Source organism: Megalopta genalis, unplaced genomic scaffold (assembly GCF_051020955.1).
Source record: "Megalopta genalis isolate 19385.01 unplaced genomic scaffold, iyMegGena1_principal scaffold0101, whole genome shotgun sequence".
In the NCBI taxonomy this organism is placed as follows: domain Eukaryota; kingdom Metazoa; phylum Arthropoda; class Insecta; order Hymenoptera; family Halictidae; genus Megalopta; species Megalopta genalis.
Genome location: NW_027476170.1, coordinates 97,006 through 111,228, shown reverse-complemented (window position 1 = coordinate 111,228; position 14,223 = coordinate 97,006). Strand labels below are relative to the sequence as shown.

General features: G+C 39.1%; 2 long non-coding RNA genes across 2 annotated transcripts; one reads left to right on the top strand and one right to left on the bottom strand.

Moving 5' to 3' along the window:
- Positions 1–462: 462 nt before the first annotated feature.
- Positions 463–2,758, bottom strand: LOC143262251 (uncharacterized). Its single transcript, XR_013036147.1, has 3 exons — positions 2,137–2,758; positions 1,791–1,906; positions 463–1,303 (listed from the first exon to the last, which is right to left on the bottom strand). It is a non-coding gene; the product is annotated as an uncharacterized LOC143262251 (long non-coding RNA).
- A 160-nt stretch (positions 2,759–2,918) lies between these two features.
- Positions 2,919–10,231, top strand: LOC143262252 (uncharacterized). The gene is made up of 2 exons (XR_013036148.1): positions 2,919–5,494; positions 7,259–10,231. It is a non-coding gene; the product is annotated as an uncharacterized LOC143262252 (long non-coding RNA).
- The last annotated feature ends 3,992 nt before the right edge of the window (positions 10,232–14,223 follow it).

The window sequence follows — 14,223 nt, the reverse complement described above, 5'->3', positions numbered from 1 at the left end:
GAGGTCCTCCCCTGTGGGGAGTGGGGGGTGACTCGTCGCCTCTTCTTTGAGGTGACTCGTCGCCCCCCCCCCCACCCCACCCCCGCCCCGGCAGCCGCCGTGCCCAGGGCGGTGGCCCTGGGAACATCTTTGTGCGGCCGCCGTGACGCGGCGGTGCAGGATGCGGCCCCTCGCACCGCCGAATCAAGAAGATTCAAGGGGGGAGGATTGATCTCCCCCCGAGACGCGGCCGGCCACCGCTTTTCCATCCTGGCGGCCGGCCAGGCGAGGGGGAGCCGCGGTAGTGTTCTACAAGAGTTCCCGTGGCTCCCCCGTAATCCGCCAGCGACAGGCACAGCGTCCCTAGGTCGCCGTGAGGGTTTTAGCGGGTCAATTCTCGCACTACCCCCGCTCCGCTCACCCGGGCGGGGCGGGGGTGTCTGGCCAGCAGATTTCCCCCACGTTAAAAAAAAAAAGAGTAACTGTACTGAGCTTCTTTATTTAATTTCTATGGGTTTATATACGTGTTAGAGAAGGGGCAGGTGAATAACAGGATGTTATGGTGACATCTTAGCACTCTGATCATATTGGTCGTCCTCACACCTTCTTCTTGTGGAAGAATGTTACATCAGTACTACTTCTGGACACCTGCAACTTCACTTTGAAAATATTATAAAATATTAACCAATATTATCATGAAGATACACAGTGTTCTTAACCTTTTTTAAATGAAAATGTATTAGTTTTATCAATTGATCATCATATGAGCGAGCAGTATTTTTGGAGAGAATTTTAGGACCTATTAATCTTGTCTCAGATTCTTGCTTTAGGACTAAAACTGTTCCTCGTGCCGATGACTTGACATCGCTTGGCACGATTTCCTTTGATCTTTTACCGACATCGGATGGAAAACAAATCAGTATAGCGTTCGGCTTTTCAAGTGGAACTGTACCCTTCTTAAATGACACTGAAGAGATACGAAACGCTTCAAACTATTTTATATTTGCTTACTCCCCTGTCCAATCGGTCTGTGTCGACGCAGTGGAGACGCGTATTTTACAAAGATCGGCTCGTTCGATCGGCAGAGCTAGCGGCAACGAGCCTTTATACTCGGATTCAGATTCATTACTGTTGAAAATTGGTCGAATCTCCAATTTTATTACTTACGTCCCAATATCAATTACCAGTCAAAACGAAGTCGATATTACCGTAATCTTTCGTGCGATGTCATAAATTTTTTCATAAAAATGAGAGAGACATCATTCTTCAGAGACTTGTACAGGGGTGCATAGCATCCATTTTTAACGGTTTCCATAATAGCGGTCTGCGGGGCAAGAGAAGAAGTGATCAGTCGCACATTATCGTGAAAGAAATGTAGAAATATTTGTAAACGGACGAGACTGAAGTAATCGCTATATTTATCCAAAGAATAGGAAGAGACGGATCGGACGACTGGGCTAGATCAGTAGAAGAATCGAACGAGGGTTGAAAAATAAATACAAACTTATGAAAAAAATACCGAAGTAGCAGGGAGAAATATTTTTTTATTTACATCGATTTATCTGATTTATATATTTATATTCGAAAAATGAATTCGAAGATATTATGTAGATATTTACTAATATAAGTGTTAAAATTTTTTCTTATCATTGGGCGTGAGGGAAATGTTCTTTTCATGAGAGAGAGAGAGAGAGAGAGAGAGAGAGAGAGAGAGAGAGAGAGAGAGAGAGAGAGAGAGAGAGAGACAGAGAGAGAGAGAGAGACAGAGAGAGAGAGAGAGAGAGAGAGAGAGAGAGAGACTTATTACAGACCTTTTTCTAGCATGATACACAGCATTCATTGCAACGGATTTTTTACGGATTACCCGTGCGAAGCCGTGGCAACGTTTTTATCATTAGGCTTGAAGTAAAACTCGATATCCTAGAGGCTGAAATAATTTTTACTTTATTAACGGTCTCGGTGGCAAGCTGCTTGTATTATCAGTTCGGTTTTACGAGCAGGCAAGATTATAGCGGTTGAGCTAATTTCTCTTAATTAGGTACTCGGTTAATAATTGCCGGGTGAGAAATATTTTTTTATTTAAGAAAGTATACTTTGATACATATTAGTTTTCACAATAAAAAGAACATGTTTTTATAATTAAATAATTTTTCTTACAATGTTCGTTAAAGGATTGAATTCCACGATGCAATTATGCATCATCGTAGTACTCGGTCGTCGAAAGCAAGACGTCCGGGAATTCGATCTGCACGTTGACCATGGCATTTTTTAGCGCTTCGTTTTGTTGAAAGCAATCGATGACAATAAACGGTCAGTACGTTGGCAAGTTGTAAGATGATTTATCGCACGTGTATCTGTGCCGTCATTCCTTCCTCTTGAAAATCAATTAAACGCCCAAATTGATTCACGATGCGAATCGATAAATCATCTATCGACCGTGTAACGCTCGGAAAGCAAATGACACGTGCTAGCGTTTCCGATATTTTATATCCTGACAGCGCCTTAGACGAGAATTCGTGTATCGTGTTAACCAGTTTGCTGTTACCACACGAACCATTGATTACGTTACACTCTATTCGAATAATATTCGCATTAATGATATTCACAGACGTATCCGATGTATGCCACGTGTTCGGTGATAAAACGCGATCCGTAGAAAATCCTAGGATGGAACTCACATTATACGCGTCTATAATATTGTTTTTCATAGTATTGTTGTTTGCTCGTAAAACCATCGGATATTCCACATCGCGTAATTTATCCCTACTTTTGGAAGGAGAATACAACGCGCATGTCTCGCGCAGCAAGTAGGCATTGATCGCCTCCTGTTTGTACGAACCGTCAGGAATGCGTATCTCCTCGTCTTTCTCGCGGAGATAGAATTTATTGTTCTCGATATTCGAACTGATATTCGGTATCGTGTGATAAGTTTGCAAATTGAGCGGTTCCAATTCGTATTCGACATTATTCAGATCTATAAGTGGGCAGTACTTTGACGATAACACGCTACTTCTTCCAGATAACGTGAACGTGTGTGACACTCTTGCGTTGGAAGAGTATGCGAGCGTGGGCGTGATGGCGGGATGGCGGGGGAGGGTAGGAAGGGGAAGAGAGAGGGAGAGAGAGAGAGAGCATGCGTTGTGTACGGCAATCCATGAATATCCAGGTTTCGACGTGTCGCACGTTCAATGACCATGACGAGATGATTTAGAAATAGAGGTCATTGCTACCAGGTACTGTATGATGCGTGATAAGCAGTCCACCAGGATGTGGTAAAACGAACGTAATAATTAATTTGCTGAAGAGTCCGAATGGAGTGCGATTGGCAAATGTGTATGAGTACTCGAAATCGTTACGTCAGCCGAAAAACCAATACTTGAGCAAACTGTTCTCATCTGTGAGAGAAAATGTGGACAATTTCTGCGACAGATGCTCGACCAGATTCGGTATTCATCTTCGACGACGATGTTTGCGACGATCACGATATCATGAGAGAAAATTTTGCGATGGGCAGACATACACACTTCAATTGATTCTAGATTACCTAAGCACTTAATTCGTGACAATGCCAATCTGTTAATTCTATTCAATCAAGACGTTACGAATCTGTGACACATTCATCAAGATTGTCGTACTATAACCGACACGCTTGTTTGGTAAGAATTGTTGGAGTTCAATCAATATGTCACTGCTGCCGTCGTCGGATGAAAGACAGCAACTACGATCGTCAAAGAAATAGCCAGCGAAACTATACATAAAAAATATTTAGCACTGAAATGTAAGAAAATGGATACCGTGACGAACGTACAGACGATCCTGGATTTATTGAAACAATTGGTTCAAAATACCGCTTCAGAAGCGAACGACAATACGCCGATCCCAGATCCACCGCTGGATATGCAAACACCGTTCTCTATAAAGAAAGTACAGAGAAAATGAACAAGAAAAAGAGAAAGCACGACGAAGTAGCTTTATCGCCAGGGCTACGTTTGAAAAAGAAAAGGAAGGTAATGATGACGTAATCATAATGATGATAGCGGTAAGGCGAACGAACCGTTGGCCACAATACTTCCGGCACAACAAATATCAACATGTATTCGGAAATCTTGGACCTTTAGCGAGCGAATACTTACGCAGTTTACGGAGTGCATTTTCATAATAATATGCTGATACTTGGAAACGCTACGTTCAACGTGGAAAGCGACGATGATATTATCGTTAATAAAATTATGTATAATGGAACTATAGGTCTCTACGAAATGATATTTAGAAGTATACCCGACGAGGAGTTGTATACTGAGATTGATAAGAAAATTTACAAAAATATTCTCATTACTATGCATGCGCATCGACGTGGGAATCAGATAATGGGAAAAAGGGGCTGCAAGTACAAAAACATTAGAGGACACACCGGCCGCGACAGCGAAATATGTAATGTCCGTAATCGAAGAAGTTCGCGAAGCTGGATTGACTATAAATTAAATTACACGAATATTAGTTAGGTTAATACCGAATGCAATGTCAATTGGTTTTACAAAATAGTTCGATGAAATGAGTATTCGTTGGAATTGCTGTGAAACCAATCAAATCATATCCACAGACGAAAATTGTGATGTGAAATTTCAAAATATAGAGTTGAGACTCGGCGACATATATCAGAAAATACAGCAGATTGAACAACAACAAGAACGATTCGAGTCAATTATAGAAATGAAGAAAAACTGGATTAATCAATCGAGCAAGTCTGAGTCGAAAGCATTGTCCGCTAAGATCGGTTATGTTGCGATTCCTACAGCAAACGATGTCGCAGCCATTTAATTGTTCAGTGACGGTGTTTCAAACAAAGGCTGCGATGAGCTTCGTAGAAAAATAGCTCCTAACGGAAAGTTGATAAAAGATGTGGAACAGACTAGTGCAAAGTGAAAGTCTGAAATTTTAATCAAAATAACGGCTATCGAAAAGCTGGCGAAAAATGCAGAACAAGCTCATGCATAGTGGAAATCTGAAATCATGATTAAAATAGATAATATTATAGCGCTAAGAGAGGACATAGTAATGACAGCACTTTCATATGGCTACAAACTGACAAGGTGATAATAATGTGCGGCGAGAAAGTGAACTTCGTGAACGAACTGCATGCCCCAGGGAGATAGTTTTTCCCGCATAGATGAGGGATCGTGCAAGGACTCGACGATCTCTGGCAAGCCGATATCGTCTAAGTTCAGTCATACACGGGAGATAATTGAGGACGCCGATATATTCTTACGATAATCGATACATTTAGTAAACATGCTTGAGTGGTTCCTCTCAAAAGTAAAAGTGCCAATGATATGTGCAAAGCTTTGGCATAGACGTTTAAAAAGGATGGTAGAACGAATTCTACAATAAAGATTTATTCCACGTTCGGCATTATGAAAGCTTCCGATTCAAAGCTGAACGATTCAATCGTACGTTGAAGAACAACATTCTTCTCGTTGAGATCGTTGGTCCTGGTATATTCAAGCTTGGCGAATACGTGAGCATCAGCAAGTTAAAAACTACTTGCATTAATATTCGGATACGATATTATCAGGAAAATTATTGCTCCTTTTTACTGTTTACGATAGTATTATTGAATCAATTGTTTTCTCATGTAACAAAGCACTTCTTAAAGTAAGTAGAAACATAAATGTTGTTTATTTATTGCACATGTTCTTTTGTATAATAAGCGATAAACAAGATTGAGACAAAATTTAGCGTCGCAAAAATGAAATGCATTAAAATGAATTGCATTAATTTTATATAAAATGAAGATCTTTTTAATCATGTGTGTTATCATAATATTAATATATTTTGTCGGTTGGGTTTTGTTTTGTTTTATTACTTCATGTAATCGCTTGGGCTTGTTAATCCGGCGAGATCCGTTTCTATTCGCGTCTAACAAACGTTGTTTTATCTCTGTTGTTGTCCTTGTAGGTGTTGTACGAATTTTGCGGTCTAATTGATCTCATAAATTTTCAATCGGATTTAAATTAAAATATAATTCACACACACACAATTATATATTGAGGAGGAGAATGCAGTACTTTTGGACAATTGTATAATAAATATTCCTGTATAATTCTGGCCTTGTGTTTGGGATCATTGTCCTGATAAAACTTAAAATTGTACGTATACCCATACTTAGAGCATTTGCAATTAAATTTTTTTTTTAAATGTCGAAATACTTCATTTTGTCCATAATACCATCGATAAAAACTAGTTCATCTACACCTACAGACGAGATATAACCCCACACTATATTACACACTTCTATCACCGTGTTTCACTGTCGGTCTTGTATTTGAAATGTTTAATTCTGTATTTATTTTACGCTACACCATTTTTTGACTGTCGGATCCGTAAAGATTAAATTTGCTTTCTTCCGTAAATATTACATCATTCCACCGCCAGTTGTCTTTGTACACATATTCTTTTGCAAAGCTCAATTTTTTCTTGCGATTTGCTTCATTTACGTGTAGCTTTCTACGAGGAACTTTTTCGTTGTAATCATAAGTTTTTAATACCCGTCGCACTGTGTCCGGGTGTACCTTCTTCCCAGATTCTACAAACAACTCCTTTGTTAATTTTGTAGCACTTTGTCCAGAATTTTTCTTTATTTTTCTTATTATCTTGCGTTGGTCGCGAGAGTTTAATAATTTTGGACGACCTTTTTGAGGGATTAAATCAATTCAATCTTTACAAATGTACCGACCTGTAATATCTGCCACACTATTCTTGCTTATATTTAATAGTTTGGCTATATCTCTGTATGATTTTCCCTTTTCTTTGTAATTTCGGATTTCAAAAGACGTATTTCTTCCTTCTCGTCCCATTTTCACAAGTAAGGCGTCTGATATCACCAATAATTTCTGTGGTACCGAGTTCTCGCAACGAATTTTTATTTGTTTATAAAATTTGTTTATAAACAATGTGTGTTAGCGGCGTCGTCAACGTAGTACAGTATTTTACTCTGGCATCTAAGACGTTGTGTCCGAATATTTTTGCGACGTTAAATTTTGTCACAATCTTGTTTATCGCTTATTATACAAAAGAACATGCGCAATAAATAAACAAAATTTATGTTTCTACTTACTTTAAGAAGTGCTTTATTATATGAGAACACAATTGATTCAATAATACTATCATAAACACTAAAAAGGAGCAATAATTTTTCTAATAATATGGTGTCCGAATATTAATGCAAGTCACTGTAGTTTGAATAAATGTCTTTATGTGTGCCGCGGGTGACCTGTTCTAGGGGCCGAATTTAATTGTTCGTCCGAAGAGATAGACTCTGAAGGGAGGGTAGCCTCCATTATTATGGGTGGTCCTACATCCGGTAAGGAATGGTACTGGATAGGTGGAGTCGGAAATAGTACTGGCGAAGAGGTAGAAGATGGCGGGTCTTACGATGAAAAGGATTACGCCTCTTTCATTGGTCGATGGATGTGGTTTGATTGCGCGTCAAGATGGCTGTTGGGATCTTTACGTATCGGCTCAAACATGGCTGAGTCGTGGAAATCAGCGGAGAGAGGATGCAGAGGTACGAGATTCCTGCTAAGCGTGTCAGCATTCGAATTATTTTCCTCTGTTTTATAAATCATTGAATACTCATATTCCGCGAGTTTGAACCATCAATGTAATAGATCCTTAATGGAATTTACCCAAACAAGATGTTGGTGATCTCTAATGGGCTTGAACTTGATGGCTATACTATATGATGGCTAGACACACTTTTCCTATGGTTGAGTAATTCAATTCGGCCCCTTGCAAGAGTCTGGATGGATAGATAGATTTATCTTTTCCCGTCTCGTCCTGACTCAAAACTTCGCCCATTGCGAAACACGACGCGTCTATAGTAACATTGAATTCTTTATTGAAATCCGGATATTGTAGAAGCGGTTGTGTAGTTAAAATTTCTCTAAGTGTGTTAAATGCTAGATCTCTCTTGTTGTGGGCCCCAATTGAATTTATTTTTTTTTTCAAGAGAATTGTAAGTGGTTTCGAAATTTGTGAGAAATTATTAACGAAGCTACGACAATAGCCTGCGAATCCTAAAAATTCCCGAACATTTACGGCACATATCTTGTAGGAACAGAGCTTTACTCCGTCCTCACCTATTATATGACCTCGGTACGCAACCTTGCGGTGAAGGAACTCACATTTCGTTGGTTGTAATTTTAAATTTGTGACTCTTAGATCCTCGGCAAGTTTACGGAATTTTACCGCATGATCGGGAAGGCTGCGGAAATAGATGACAATATCATCTAGATAGACAAAGAGTTCCGTACCCCGTAGCTCGGATAATATCGAATTCATTAATTTTCATTAATTTTTTAGTGATCGTATGGTGTCGAAAAAGCGGTTTTTGCACTATCTGGATGGTGGAACCCGCTCGTAAGATCAACGTAGAGTATGTGAACAGGTTCTAACTCATTGGCGAGGGGAAATTTACATGCGGGGCAAGGGGGGAAGTTTCGTTCATTCGGTAGTGTTTCTGAACAAGAGGTGGGGGAAGTCGTTGCGCTCGATATTTGCGGCTTTGCAGCCGAAACATTACTGGAAGAAATAATAACCTTGACATAACCTTATCGGCGTGCTTTCGACATTTATTAAAATATAATATTTTGGAAGTTCATGCAACATGATTTTTAGAGAGCGAGAGAGAGAGAGGGAGAGAGAGAGAGAGAGAGAGAGAGAGAGAGAGAGGAAGAGGGAGAAGGAAACGTATCGCATCTTTCTTTAGCGGATTCATCTGTTGCAACGGGTTTCGTTGGCTGGCAAAATCAATGTCTTATGAGCGTTATACTGCGAAGCCGTTGGCAACGTTCTTATCATTGCGCGTGATGATATTGTTTTTAATGAGAGAAAGCGAGACATCTTTCTTCAGAGGATTGGACGGATACGCAGGATCTTTTTTAACAGTTTTTACTCCATAGCGATGTGTCGAAGACTTATGTGTGTGCGCGTTAATAAATAGGACTTGTAAAACTTGGAATAAATTAAATCGCTACAGTGCAGCGGAAAGGGTGTATCATTAATTATTGGTGACAGTACTAAAAGATGTTTTTAAACACCTAAATAAGTATTTTATTATTATTAAGATGGTTCAAATTGATTGTATTGTTACGAACCGAGGGCCAGGCAGGTTGGGGAAATTGGTATTAGACTGCCTCGTAACTTTGTACGAAAGAGAAATAAAGATATACCTCGAACAGTAAAGATATTTCTTTGTGGGTTATACCAACTACTGCTTCGAAATAGGAAATGAAAATAATCGAACTTGTAACCAAAGAAAACTGGTAAAAGCTAATTTATTACGCGTTTTGGGTTTTTACAAATGTATGTATGTGTTCGCGGACGCTATCGCGCTCTCAGCTTTTCGCACTGAGACGGCAGGGGCTTCTGATTTCATATCTAATTACCTACTAGATTGTTCGAAAGAGAATTAAGACTCGATCTCACTAGAGTTTCCACGTCGACGAATGACTCGAAACTAGCCCGATTTCTGGTCGCGTTTGGGCCCTTTATATAGCCAGATTTTCTCTGGAAAAATGGTAGTGGGGGTGTTCCTATGTGATCCGATTCCAGAAACGTTCGTCGTCGTACCCCTTGGAGGTACTTGACTCGCGATATACAAATGTACCCCCGGCTGGCTGGCGCCACCTGGCGTATATATATGCCTTCAGAAAGAAATATTAAAAATTCGTGGGAAGATTCTCCGTACGTTACAGTATATTGGATATGAATGGTTTCTTTGTTAATAACAAATTCTGTTGTAAAGACGTGATCATTACACATGTTTGTAATGAAGTTTACGAGCTAGTAGAATTTAAATTGGACATGTGATTCGATCATTTATCGACGAATTACAGGAAGACTGTATAGTACGTCATGAATTTCGGGCATGGGATATCATTCAAAAATTTCGGAGGCGAAAATTATCAGCAAGAAGATATCAGTGAAATTATTCGGAGTATTGTTCGCGACTACACAGCCCCGGTCGTTGCATACAAAAGGACATTTTAGACGGAATGGGAATACGCAGCGTTGATTTAGATTTTGGCTGTCCCAAGTATCGCCGAACGAATCTATGAAATATGTAACGTACCTTGCAGACTTAATTGCTGGATATCATCATCGTCGCGAAAAAATAAAATAAAATATCATTGTTGCTTGAGTGAAGTTCGCGCATTTTGAATATAGGTGAATAAATTGACAGATAATGGAATATTTCTTCTTTATTAGTTCAAATGATTTTTTGTTCCTACTATTTTCCTACAGAGAGAGAGAGAGAGAGAGAGAGAGAGAGAGAGAGAGGGGGGGAGAGAGAGAGAGAGAGAGAGAGAGAGAGAGAGAGAGAATGACGTAAGCTTCGAAATCCCGAGACTTGGAATGTTGACTATCGCTGCGAGGAAAATAGGCTCTACAGCTTTAAAAATTGGCCATATCTATGTATACATAGCACCACTCGATTCCGCGCAGTGCTTCGTCCATGAACCGCTGGAACGTTTGCGCCGCGTTGCGAAGTCCGAAAGAGCTTTGTTAAATTTCAACAAATAGGTTGAATGCAAAAATCAATGAAACGAATAGTTTTTTATTTACCACCTGATATGATTTAATCAAGAAGACATATGGTTTTGTATTTTGTCTTTTCTAATCGTTATTGTTTTTACCAAGTTGAATCGTGTCAGTTAACGCAGACATCTCATAAATGAGAATATATTTTATACCTTCCTTAATTAACTACTGAAAAACTAGTTAAAATTATTAAATTTATTTCCATAACTAAATATAATTCAATAAGGTATATCGCCCGGATTCACTGTTATCTGATTGTACGCACGCACCAAGTCTATGGTGAGGAAATTGTCTTACCGGATAGACACCATGCGATGTCCTCGATACGTGGCATAGGGTACCTATCCGGGATTGTCCTCGCGTTTAACGCACGATAATCGCCGCACGGACGCCACTCATTACCTTTCTTCATGGCCGGAGGCGTCGTGACGTCCGCGATAACGAATCATCAAATTTCCATCGCAGGCCGAAATTCCAGTGCAGGGAAACGTATCCGTACATTAATATTCTCGAACCGTTAGGCGGGCCACCCATGCGCGAGCGCGGGTATACGCACAAATCGGATCCGGTGTCCCCCATGAAATTGGTTTTTGTATCGCGATCTGTTACGAAAAGGCGGTTCGTCGTCTGCCTAGAATCGCTGGCCGCCGCTAAAGATCGGAAATTGTTATTTTAGCGGGTTTTTTGGCAATTAACTGCAAGGTATGGTAGCAGTTATCAATACAGTTTTGCTCGCGAAGCAGAATCTTAGCGGTCGGGATAATGTTTACTTCATTAGAGATCTTAGTGGCGCGGCTGTATTATCGATTCAGTTGTATTCGCAACACATCGGTTGAAAGTATGTTTCGATTCATATTAGTTTTCGCAATATAATATTTTTATAATTAAGTAGTTTTTCTGACAATGTTCGTCAACGGATTATATTTCAAGATGCAGTCGGGTATCATCAGATAGTAGGCGGTGGTCGAAGACGGGACATTCTTCCGGTATTCAAATTCGATTCGCACGTCGATCGTGGCATTTTACAGCGCTTCGTTTTACCGCTAAAAAACGATGACGACTAATGGACCGTATGACAAAAAGTCAACGGTATCGAGGAGTGTATCGTCGTTTCTGTAATAGGATTCTTGAAATTTCGTATACATGTCGTAGTAGTTGGTACAAACACACAGAGATACACCTTTACCACTCGAGGTGTATCTTCATTTCTTCTTTGTAAAAGTTACGAGGTAACCAAACTCTAAATCCCTACTCTTACCTACCTCCTTATTGCTTATTGACGCTCCTTATTGAAAGAGACATCGGCTAGTTCACGACCACGTAAAGCTGTCTAGCCTTCGGCTCGTAACAATTACAACGTGTTACTAGTGTTCGCAGAATCCTAGTATCACACTCATGGGTACGCAAAAATTGAAACTTACTACTGTCGCGAGCGTCACATGAATATGCGATCCTGTATAGGATGTCCCATAATTATGTTAACAGTTAATGTATATGACTGGGCGATACTGTCTGGGCTTATGCCAGTGATGGAAAATTGGCGGCCAACAGACTCTCAAGGGTCTGATGGTACTCCTCCGAATAAGATCAGATGGGAGATCGCCATCCATATGGGAGCGAACGCTCCTATTTTTGGCTGTTAAAATAATTGTAGAACACCCTGTATATGTATTCTAGCAAGTAATGTTGCTATTAGTACGTATAGGAAAACAATCACCGCAGGTCACGATACTACATAATTCCAAAAATGATACGTAACAAAACAATTTATTATAGATTACAATATTTCACTTATGTAATTAGTATATGCATGATTATGTATAATACCAATGCAGCTTTTTAATATATACATAATCATTATAACACTTGTGATGAATAGATTACTTTAGTATATTAGAAATACCAAATAGTTATCATTTATGTAACAATGTATTTTTCTTATATAGTCACAGCAATAATGAAATATAATAAATTACACACTAAGTATTAAACAAATAAATGTAATGATTGATTTGTCCACGCTATATCATGTTTGGTCTCATTTTAATCAGAAAACTATTAGCAATATGTCAAAAAAATCAGTTTAAAAATGTTAAAATTAACAAGTTATGTCATTGCATTATAAATTGTCATTTCGGGAATTCGAGTCAAAGGAATCGCGTCGCGTGCCACATCATACGCTTGACCAGTTCCGTCGAACCTAAACATCGAAGTAGCAGTAACGCACATAGGCGTAGGAATAGCATAAGGCCATTCCCAACAAGTTTGTAACATAGACTACTAGGGAGAATTTCTAACGTAAACATTTGTTGAAATGTATATACAAAGCGAATCTCTTGGCGGGCGCCGGCCAGCGTCCCCTCCCAAGAGCAAGTTAAATGATACGTCGAGAAATTCTCTATAAGTTACGCTTAACACGTTCGTCGCCGCGTCACCCAGATCTGGATGCCGGGTATGCTTCCGTGGGGGCCCCGACACCCAAATATGAGTGACGCTCTTTTCATTCAATTTATAGGACTTTCAGTTGGATTTTAAAAGGAATAAAATGGAATAAGCACTGATATATAAATATAGGATATATAACTTAAAAATACTAAAAATATTATACTATATACATATTATACTATACTTTTCACTAATTTATATTTAGTATACCACATTACATTATACTATGTCGTATGTGGTGTGCGTTGAAACATTCTAAATACATTTGAGGTGATTTTGGACAATTCGAACAATAGGTCGTAGTTTTTTCTATATTTTTTTCGCTTCTTGACGATCAGGTTATGTCAAGGTTAAATTTATTTAAAATTATTTATTTAAAAAATGTATCGCTCTGTTTATGTTTCAGTGGTCCATTAGTCGGATTTGGGCCCGCGAGAAACTCAACCGAATTGGGCTGGGCGACGAACGTGTTAAAACAAGATCTTTGCAGCTGCATTATTAACTCGACCTCAATCGTATGGTCTCTGAATTGAGCGCTTGCTCCACCGAATCCCTTTCACTTTTCAGATTCTGAGTCGTTATTAGCTAATTTTCGCACTAGACAGAAGACATGATTGTGTGGAGCGGACGATCGATTCCCCTTCCTTCTCGCCGTGTTTAATTTGTTGATTAAGGCCATTCTTTTCAGCTCCGAATAGTACTTAACACTTTACCGACTGGTAGCTGTTTAACGGCCTATACGCGTCTCACCGGTCATTCAGGCGTAAAGATTTACCCGACACCGGTTTTATTATATTTCGGTTTAGATTTTCACGCACGAATACTTATATTCGCTTTTTATTTTGCTTATAAAAATGTTAAATTATACTATGTGAAAGTGCCATCTATATTATTCGTTTTTTGTTATTATAGGATAATAAAATCAAACAACTTTTATATTTTTATAACATTAGCATTAAACAGTATAATTATTTTATCCATTTTATTCATTTTATTTATTTTTCATCGCGAAAGGAATGTTATATATATTTAAAAAAATTATGTAATATTATATTATAGGTCGTTATACTAGTGTAATCTAACACCACGGTGACACACCAAGCAAGATAAGGGAGTCTGGCTTCACACCCCCATTGTTAGAGATGACTTGCTCCTGGAAGTCAAGGGCTAATTCTGTAGAACTTTCTTTTGGTGGTT